This window comes from Pongo abelii, chromosome 8 (assembly GCF_028885655.2).
Source record: "Pongo abelii isolate AG06213 chromosome 8, NHGRI_mPonAbe1-v2.0_pri, whole genome shotgun sequence".
Lineage (NCBI taxonomy): Eukaryota > Metazoa > Chordata > Mammalia > Primates > Hominidae > Pongo > Pongo abelii.
The window spans coordinates 49,526,665-49,533,900 of NC_071993.2; the positions used below are offsets into that span (position 1 = coordinate 49,526,665).

The 7,236-nt window shown below is 48.2% G+C and overlaps 1 pseudogene; it reads right to left on the reverse strand.

The window, feature by feature from the left end:
• Window positions 1-5,581: 5,581 nt before the first annotated feature.
• Window positions 5,582-5,766, reverse strand: LOC112135372 (small nucleolar RNA U3; annotated as a pseudogene).
• Window positions 5,767-7,236: the final 1,470 nt, after the last annotated feature.

Here is a 7,236-nt window from a genome sequence, read left to right on the forward strand (position 1 = left end):
TGCTTCAGAACTTAAGGACTGTTAAACCAGCTGCAAGAAGATACATTCATGCAATCTTTGTATTAAGAGAGTCTCTCTGGCTCAGTGTGGTGGCTCAGACCTGTAATCCTTGGGAGGCCAAGGCCAGTGGATTGCTTGAGCCCTGGAGTTCAAGACCAGCCTGGGGAACATAGACCCAGTCTGTATTTTAAAAGTTTAAAGAAAAAAAAAGCCTCTAAACTAAGTGGACCTTTGATCCCTGCCCCTCACTCACATTTTACAGTTCTCCATTATTCATAAATGAGGTAATAGTTGTTGGAGACAGTCTTCTCTGAATGCAAGACTGGTACTTTGGCCTGATTATGAACTTCCTGCCATCCTAAGGAGTCATCCCAGGTGTCCACTATATCTTTTTCAGCATTGAGTACCAGCACAGTCACATGTAGGCTTTCTCCCACAGTGAAGACTTGGCATCACTCAGAATGATGCCTAGGCCTTTTCCACACAGGTCCTAGGCCTTTTCCACACTGGGCTCACTTCACCAACTGGCAAATGCTTATCCACACCTGGTCCACCTGGACTACCTCCTTATCTGTAGCCCTTTCACCTCTGTGTCCATAGAAATGTCTTACCTAAGCTCTGAAATCTAAACATTCAGAGAGCACCTTGATGCTTGAGAGCATCTACACAGAGGTGAACCTTTAAGATCTATGGTTTAAAACAATTGAATTCCAAGATGTTGCCGCTTACAGACTGACCTGCCTGATTATTTCCTGTTGTTTATGTACATTGATTATTATCAAAAAGTTAATACTTTTTTTTTTTTTTGAGACGGAGTCTCGCTTTGTCACCCAGGCTGGAGTGCAGTGGTGCGATCTCGGCTCACTGCAAGCTCTGCCTCCCGGGTTCACGCTATGCTCCTGCCTCAGCCTCCCGAGTAGCTGGGACTACAGGCGCCCACCACGGCGCCCGACTAATTTTTTTTTAAATTTTTAGCAGAGACGGGGTTTCACCGTGTTAGCCAGGATGGTGTTGATCTCCTGATCTCGTGATCCGCCCGCCTCGGCCTCCCAAAGTGCTGGGATTACAGGCGTGAGCCACTGCGCCCAGCCAAAAACTTAATAGTTTTTAATAAATATTGTCAGATTTTTTTTTTTTTTTGAGACGGAGTTTTGCTCTTGTCACCCAGGCTGGAATGCAATGGCACGATCTTGGCTCATCACACCCTCCACCTCCCAGGTTCAAGCGATTCTCCTGCCTCAGCCTCCCGAATAGCTGGGATTAGAGGTGCCCACCACCAGGCCCGGCTAATTTTTGTATTTTTAGTAGAGATGGGGTTTCACTTTGTTGGCCAGGCTAGCCTCGAACTCCTGACCTCATGATCCACCCGCCTCGGCCTCTCAAAGTGCTGGGATTACAGGCGTGAGCCACCGCGCCTGGCCAATATTGTCAGTTTTAAAAAATAAGTTCCCCTCTAGAAACTACTCATCCATACAATTGGTTACAGGTTTGGAGCGTTACAGAGGTTTTTAAATCTTCTAGTTAGTAGTTCTTGAAAAATCACCTTACCTATTAAGCTGAGATTCCCCCTTCCCCCAGACAGTGCCATTAAGTAGGCAGGGATCACCAAGGTTCAGAGATGTCTCTTGCTCAAAGATCGTAGTATCTGTTAAATAGCAATAACCGTAGGTAACACATACTGCATTCTCACTATGCTTTGCACTATTCTACTTAATCCCACTGAAACCTCGTAACAACCCCGCAGTAGATACTACCACCATTTGGCAGAAAGAAACTGAGTCACCCAGCTTCTAGATGGCTGAGCTGAAAGTTGTATGGAGGCTGGAGGCCCCATCTGATTCCAGGGTCCGTTCTCATCTACTGCAATCTAGATCCTAGTGAGAAACGGGCTTTTCAGGCTGTCTCCTCCCTTTCCCATCTGGGAGGAGAATGAAGGAAGTGAGAAAGCCAAATGACCTGTCTAGTCAGTATAGACCCTGTCCAAATGTCACTTTTCTCCTTGAAGCGAGGTGCTCTAGGAGGCAGAGATAACCCAGGTGGGAAGAGGCACATTCAGCAGTCACCGCCTTGTCTGGTTAATTTTCATGACCAATATAGAAAAGTGCAACTTTGAGGCCGGGCGCAGTGGCTCACGCCTGTAATCCCAGCACTTTGGGAGGCCGAGGTGGGCAGATCACGAGGTCAGGAGATCAAGACCATCCTGGCTAACACGGTGAAACCCCATCTGTACTAAAAATACAAAAAATTAGCCGGGCGGGGTGGTGGATGCCTGTAGTCCCAGCTACTTGGGAGGCTGAGGCAGGAGCATGGCGTGAACCCGGGAGGCGGAGCTTGCAGTGAGCCGAGATGGCACCACTGCACTCCAGCCTGGGCGACAGCCAGACTCCATCTCAAAAAAAAAAAAAAAAGAAAAGTGCAACTTTGAAGCTGCTCTGATGCTCACTGAAGTGAGCTACCACCAGGAAGGCTGGATCCCTAGGTTATTTGCAATTCTTTCAGAGAACTTGACAGTTCTTTCAAATAGCACTTTTTACTATGTATTAAATAGTGAAAGAAGGATTATGGGATACCTGAGCTTGGTGGTTACTTGCTTGAATTGGTTTCTTTGCCCAATAAAAGACCACAGCTTGCTTAGGTGGTAGTGGCCAGTGTTGGTGGAGTGGCTGCCCTTACTTTGCCCATTTCCGCAGCAGGCCAAGCAAGCAACTGAGGGACTCACTTGGATGTTAGTAAGCTAATTTCTAGCTCTTTCTTCACCCTTTTATTTATTTATTTTTTTTGAGGCGGAGTCTCACCCAGGCTAGAGTGCAGTGGCACGATCTGGGCTCACTGCAAACTCTGCCTGCCAGGTTCAAGCAATTTTCGGCTAATTTTTGTATTTTTATTTATTTACTTTTATTTATTTATTTTTGAGACGGAGTTTCCCTCTTCTCCCCCAGGCTGGAGTACAATGGTGTGATCTCGGCTCACTGCAACCTCCGCCTCCTGGGTTCAAGCGATTCTTTTGCCTCAGCCTCCTGAGCAGCTGGGATCACAGGCACCCACCACCATGCTAGCTAAAGTTTTTTTTTTTTTTTTTTGGTATTTTTAATAGAGATGGGGTTTCGCCATGTTGGCCAGGGTTGTTTCAAACTCCTGACCTCAGGTGATCCGCCTGCCTCGGCCTCCAAAGCGCTGGGATTACAGGTGTGAGCTACTGCGCCCAGCCAATTTTTGTATTTTTAGTAGGGACAGGTTTTCACTATGTTGGCCATACTGGTCTGGAACTCCTGACCTCAAGTGATCTGCCTGCCTTGGCCTCCCAAAGTGCTGGGATTATAGGCAGGAATGAGCCACCGCACCTGGCCAGCTCTTTTTTCATTCTAAGTCATCATCTTTTAGTCTGATCGTGAGTTTTCCTACCAAAAACTGTGTACAGTTAGATGCCTTCATCTCTATGGAGCCTCAGGAGAGTCAGAAAACTTCATTTGGATCAAAATGTGCAAGGGACAGGACAGCATGCACCTTCTCTTTCTCTCTGCCTTTCTTTTTCTCTTATTAACTTACATTTTTTTAAAAAAAATTGTGGAATATTTTAAACATACAGAAAATTATAGATGTATAACAAATTTAACAGACATTTTGCTCTTTTATTGTTTTTGGACAAAAGATTACAGATAGGCCAGGTGTGGTGGCTCACGCCTATAATCCCAGCACTTTGGGAGGCCGAGGCGGGCAGATCACAAGGTCAGGAGTTTGAGAACAGCCTGGCCAACATGGTGAAACCCCATCTCTACAAAAAATACAAAAATTAGCCAGGTGTGGTGGCATGTGCCTGTGCCTGTAATCCTAGCTTTCGGGAGGCTGAGGGAGAAGAATCACTTGAACCGGGGAGGTGGAGGTTGCAGTGAGATTGTACTCCAGCCTAGGCAAAAGAGCAAGACTATCTCAAAAAAAAAAAAAAAATTATAGATAAACCAGTGCTCAGAGGTGCTTTTCGACTCTTTAAAAAGCATTACTGGGCCAGGCGCGGTGGCTCACACCTGTAATCTCAGCACTTTTGCAGGCTGAGGTGGGCGGATCACCTGAGGTCAGGAGTTCGAGATAAGCCTGACCAACACGGAGAAACCATGTCTCTACTAAAAATACAGAATTAGGCCGGCGTGGTGGCACATGCCTGTAATCCCAGCTACTTGAGAGGCTGAGACAGGAGAATCACTTGAACCCGGGAGGTGGAGGTTGTGGTGAGTGGAGATCACACCACTGCCCTCCAGCCTGGGAAACAAGAGCGAAACTCCATCTCAAAAAAAAAAAAAAAAAAAAAAAATTGCCAGGCGCGGTGGCTCACGCCTGTAATCCCAACACTTTGTGAGGCCAAGGCGGGTGGATCACCAGAGATCGGGAGTTCGAGACCAGCCTGACCAACATGGAGAAACCCCGTCTCTACTAAAAACACAAAATTAACCAGGCATGGTGGCGCATGCCTGTAATCTCAGCTACTAGGGAGGCTGAGGCAGGAGAATCGCTTGAACCCGGGAGGTGCAGGTTGCGGTGAGCCAAGATCGTGCCATTGCACTCCAGCCTGGGCAACAAGAGTGAAACTGTCAAACAAAAAAAAAAGCATTACTGGCCAGGCGTCGCAGCGGCTCATGCCTGTAATCCCAGCACTTTGGGAGGCCGAGGCTGGCGGATCACAAGGTCAGGTGTTGGAGACCAGCCTGACCAACATGGTGAAACCCGTCTCTACTAAAAATAGAAAAATTAGCTGGGCGTGGTGGCAGGTGCCTGTAATTCCAGCTACTCGGGAGGCTGAGGCAGGAGAATCGCTTGAACCCGGGAGGTGGAGTTTGCAGTGAGCCGAGATTGAGCCACTGCACACTCCAGCCTGGGCAACAAGAGCGAGACTCAGTCTCAGAAAAAATAAATAAATAATAAAATAAAAAGCAGGCCGGGTGCGATGGCTCACACCTATAACACCAGCACTTTGGGAGGCCGAGGTGGGCGGATCACGAGGTCAGGAATTCGCGACCAGCCTGGCCAACATGGTGAAACCCCGTCTCTACTATAAATATAAAAATTAGTGGCCGGGGCAGTGGCTCACGCCTGTAATCCCAGCACTTTGGGAGGCTGAGGCGGGAGGATCACGAGATCAGGAGATCGAGACCATCCTGGCTAACATGGTGAAACCCCATCTCTACTAAAAATACAAAAAAAAAAAAAAAATTAGCCGGGCGCAGTGGCGGGCGCCTGTAGTCCCAGCTACTCAGGAGGCTGAGGCAGGAGAATGGCGTGAACCCGGGAGGCGGAGCTTGCGGTGAGCCGAGATCGCATCACTGCTCTCCAGCCTGGGTGACAGAGGAAGACTCCGTCTCAGAAAAAAAAAAATTAGGCGTGGTGGTGCGCGTGTGTAATCCCAGCTGCTCCAGAGGTTGAGGCAGGAGAATCGCTTAAACACGGGAGGCGAAGGTTGCAGTGAGCCGAGATCATGCCACTGCACTCCAGCCTGGGCGACAGAGCAAGATTCTGTCTCGGAATAATAAATAAATAAAAATTAAAAAGCATTACTCTAAATATATTTTTTTACTTTGGTAACTCAAACCATTCAGCCTGTGTCCTCTCCCTCTCATTCCCCCACGGAGGAGAAGAAACATCAATGGCGAAAGCAACACCAAGAGCCGGCTTCACACTCAGGAGAAAACTGCATGTCCTGTCCTTTCCCGGGGCTCTACACGTTCACGGAAAGTACTCTAGTAGCAAACTATAGAAATGATCCCTGAAAGCCGCCTAATTTTTGAATGATAAAATATTTCTAAATTGGTCAGGCGCCGTGGCTCACGCCTGTAATCCCAGCACTTTGGGAGGCTGAGAAGGGTGAATCACCTAAGGTCAGGAGTTCGAGACCAGCCTGGCCAACATGACGAAACCCCCTCTCTACTAAAAATACAGGCCGGGTGTGGTGGCTCACGCCTGTAATCCCAGCACTATGGGAGGCTTGAGGCAGGTGGATCACCTGAGGTCAGGAGATCAAGACCAGCCTGGCCAACATAGTGAAACCCCGTGTCTACTAAAAATAGAAAAATCAGCTGGGCGTGGTGGCACACATCTGTAATCCCACCTACTCCGGAGGCTGAGGCAGAAGAATTGCTGGAACCCAGAAGGTGGAGGTTTTAGTGAGCTGAGATGGCTCTACTGCACTCCAGCCTGAGCCACAGAGCGAGACTCCTTCTCAAAAAAAAAACAAAAAAAACAACTGAAGATAATTTTATACAGTCAGTGGGGAGTATTGAAGTTTCAGGATCAGAGATTTAATAAAATGTGTGGCCCTTTAGGTAAATATCTTTAAAGAATATTGTTTCAGGCAACGTAGTTTGTGTGTGGGTGTGTGCTGTCTTGACTTAGTTTTTAGGCTCTGGCTAAAAGCCAGTTAGTTCCTCTTCTTGAGCTGCCGATTATGTCTGCACCCCTAACCACCTCTGTTATCAGGCCCAAACACTCGGGACCATTATACACCCTAATCACTCCAGGGCCAGTTACCAGACTACTAGGGCCAGCCCCCATGCCCCTGAGCCCCCGGAAATTACTCAAATTAGCCAATCCCAAAACTGTTGGCCTTGCCTAACCCTTCTCTTCCTGCAAAAACCACAACAAAGGCTCTTCCGCAGTTCTGCCCTCAATCCCTCTGCCTAGTGACCCCTTCTGCTCCCGCTGAGTGGCTTTGTGTGAAGCCCCAGGGAAATCAGAGTACAAAACTAAAACTTGGGCCAACGTGGTGGCTCACGCTTGTAATCCCAGCACTTTGGGAGGCAGAGGCAGGCAAATCACTTGAGGCCAAGAGTTCAAGACCAGTCTGGCCAACATGGTGAAACCCTGGCTCTACTAAAAATACAAAAATTAGCTGGGCATAGTGGTGCGAGCGCCTGTAGTCCCAGGTACTCGGGAGGCTGAGGAGGGAGAATCGCTTGAAACCGGGAGGTGGAGGAGCAACCTCCTCTGGGAGGCTGGAGCGCCACTACTCTCCAGCCTGGGTGACGAGTGAAAGACTGTCTCAAACAAAAAACAAAAAACAAAAACACAAACTGTAAAACTTGTAAAACTGGTTTGTGACTCCTGTGCTGCATCTAACCTCACCATACTTCACCCAAGGTAACCTGTTTCGTTTGTGTTTTTGTTTTTGAGACAGAGTCTGGCTCTGTTACCCAGGCTGGAGTGCAGTGGCTCGATCTTGGCTCACTGCAGCCTCCACCTCCCAGATTCAAG